At 40.0% G+C, this 3,169-nt stretch overlaps 1 pseudogene; it reads left to right on the forward strand.

Moving 5' to 3' along the window:
* The first annotated feature begins 778 nt into the window (after window positions 1–778).
* Window positions 779–2,319, forward strand: LOC149200460 (acyl-lipid (9-3)-desaturase pseudogene; annotated as a pseudogene).
* The last annotated feature ends 850 nt before the right edge of the window (window positions 2,320–3,169 follow it).

Genomic DNA, 3,169 nt, shown 5'->3' on the forward strand with positions numbered 1-3,169 from the left:
ATTTAAAATATAATGCTTTCTCACGCATCAAAATTGTAGATATTCTCTTGGAGAACGACCTAATTTAAAATGATTTTAAATTAGGTCAATTGACTAAAATTTTAAAAGACATTTGAATCTGGCAGCGCCTAACCAGCCATACATAGGGTATTCAACGCGCTAACACGCGAATTGCTCTTTTTTATTTAGTGGTGAGTTTTCGAATTCGCGTGTTAGCGGGCTATCTCCCATACATCTCCCGACACATTGAATACCCTATGTATGACTAGTTAGACACTTCCTTTGAATCTCACCTCACGTTGTGAAAACCTAACCTCATTGCGAAGAGTTCTGGACTTCAATGTGAAGAAACCTAAACTCACATCAAAATTCATATCACAAACTATAAAGTTGTGAATATTAATGTTTTCAATTTATTAGTGAATATATGGTTTTTAAGGATGTCTGAAAATTAGGAAGAAAATCGGATACCATTATCAGTGCCACGTCCAAATCTTTTGGGCAACCTAATCCTCTGACCTACCCTTCAAAGACCTCAATCCATTTTGTTAATATAAAAACCTTCCCTCCAACGTGTACAACTCATCAGTAACGTGTACAACTCATCATTTTTTTTCCACAGGTTGAACGGGAAGTTCGAACCCTCCAAAATATCTAAGACTCTTAACTCACCTGGTCGTGTCCGCGGTCAAAGTGGCAACTGCGGTCCGTTGAGACCATATCGCTCTATAAATGCAGAGCCGCAAGCATCTCAGAGCAGGGCGCTGGATCATTTAGCTGGTAATGGGCAGGAGAACGATTTGCTTTGAGATTGAGAAATAATCTAAAAGCATTCAGATCCGCGTCCGGACCTTAAAATGACGGCCATGGATGATCTTTCCAGCCCAAAGAAGAGTCCCTCATGGAGGAAAATCAGCACTGCAGAGCTGAAAACACATGATAAGCCAGACGATCTGTGGATTTCTATAAGTGGGAAGGTTTATGATGTCACTAAATGGTTGGACAATCATCCTGGAGGGGAACTGCCTCTGTTAAATCTTGCAGGCCAGGATGTGACGGATGCATTCATTGCCTATCATTCGGGCTCCGCCTGGAAGTATTTGGATCAGTTCATGATTGGCATTCATGAAGATTATGAAGTTTCTGAGATTTCGAAGGATTACCGTAAGCTTTTGGGGGATTTGAAGAAGGCTGGGCTGTTTAAGGGGCCTCTGTTAGTTTATTTCTTGATAAGTTTATGGATGATGGCAGCGCTGGTTTTGAGTTTAGTGGGTGTGGTGTTTTATGAAGGGTTTTGGCTTCATGTTGGATGTGGCATTTTGTTGGGGGCAGTGTGGATTCAAAGTGGATGGATTGGGCATGATTCGGCTCACTGTGGGCTTGTAGGTCATAAGAAAATAGATAGGATTATTCAGTTAGCGGCTGGAAATTGCATGTCTGGGATTAGTATTGCGTGGTAGAAGAGAAATCATAATTCCCATCATATTGCATGCAATAGTTTGGATCATGATCCGGATCTTCAGTATGTGCCCTTGTTTGCAGTGTCTTCTGGGTATTTTGGTTCTTTGTATTCTTATTTCTATGATAGGAAAATGAATTTTGATGGCCTGGCTAGGTTTTCTGTGAGTTACCAGCATTGGACCTTTTATCCTGTCATGGCGGTTGCGAGGATCAATTTGTTTGGGCAGTCGATTGCTTTGCTTTTGTCTAAGAAGAGAGTCCCACACAAGGGTGTCGACCTCGCGTGCATTATTGTGTTCTGGATTTGGTTTCCACTTTTGGTTTCCTGCATGCCTACTTGGGCTGAGAGGACAGCGTTTGTGTTGTCTAGCTTTGCTGTGACCGGGATCCAGCATGTTCAGTTTTGTTTAAGTCATTTCTCTGGCGGTGTGTATATTGGCAAGCCTCGTAGTAATACATGGGTTCAGTCTCAGACAAATGGGTCAGTTAACATCTTATGTTCTCCTTGGATGGACTGGTTTCATGGAGGTTTGCAGCATCAGATTGAACATCATCTGTTCCCAAGGTTTCCCAGGCACAATCTGAGGAAAATTTCTCCATTTGTGCAATCTCTGTGTGCCAAACACTGCTTGCACTATGCCAATGTGCCATTCTGGGAGGCTAATTTGTTGACCATTGGGGTTCTTCGTACTGCAGCTCTGCAAGCTCAAGACATGTCCAAGCCTGTGCCGAAGAACTTATTGTGGGAGGCGGTTAACACCCAGGGTTAATATTGTTGTTATTCTTTGCTTTTGTTATTCTAGCAGTTAGTTTGTTTTTCTACTTGAGTTTCTGAAAGCTGGTGAGATTACTTTTGCCTCTCGGTAGCACTATATTATGTGTCATCTGAAGTTGTAAAAGAATCTGATACCTTGAAAATGCAGATACTTTTGCCTTTTCAGGTCTGGGTTTTATAATAAAACTCCAATTTCCAATGTAAATCGGACGCCGCTGACATGATTTCTGTCAATTCATGAATTAAAAACCCAAGGCTGACTCGTTGTTAACTTGACTTAAGAAATAAATGGAAACACGCCAAATCTCTTACAACTCTGAGATTTCAAAGGCAAACTGATGTTCTCAAATGCACAACAAGAATTCGGAGGTTGCAAATACCTCCGAGATTGAGCAAATTTAATAAACATACACTCTCATCACATAGACCCATATCTCTATTTTAGGCAGCCATTTTTAAAGTACTCCAAGGAAGTAGTTGGTCTACAATCATTAATTATTCATCTTGTAGGATGTCACTATGTGATAGTAGTTATATGTGTTCAAAATTGTAAAGGAAACTGTAGGTGTTCCAGTTTCCATGTTGCATTCATTGCTAAGAATCTTATTTCTTTGGTTACTTCTCATTCACATGAAAGTTTCCTTGTGTTAATTTCTTGAGAAGACACAATAAATCCATGGTTTTGGCTTATGATAATATTATGTATACCAATCCATGTGTTGATATCCTAGTTGGATCAAATGCATATATATCTAAATTAAAGCCCTGAGTTCTATGTATCATTCGAACACATGCTAACTAAATCAGAAATTGTTTCCATACCATGAATTAAGACTGTACCCAGGTACATAGAAATGTTTATACAATGCACAAGAATGTTGCCCAAGTGGGGGTGTATGTTTGTCACATAAGTCATGATATTTGTTCCTTAAC

This window comes from Pinus tabuliformis, chromosome 2_1 (assembly GCF_031772625.1).
Source record: "Pinus tabuliformis cultivar Carrire ecotype Pingquan chromosome 2_1, CPIR1, whole genome shotgun sequence".
Lineage (NCBI taxonomy): Eukaryota > Viridiplantae > Streptophyta > Pinopsida > Pinales > Pinaceae > Pinus > Pinus tabuliformis.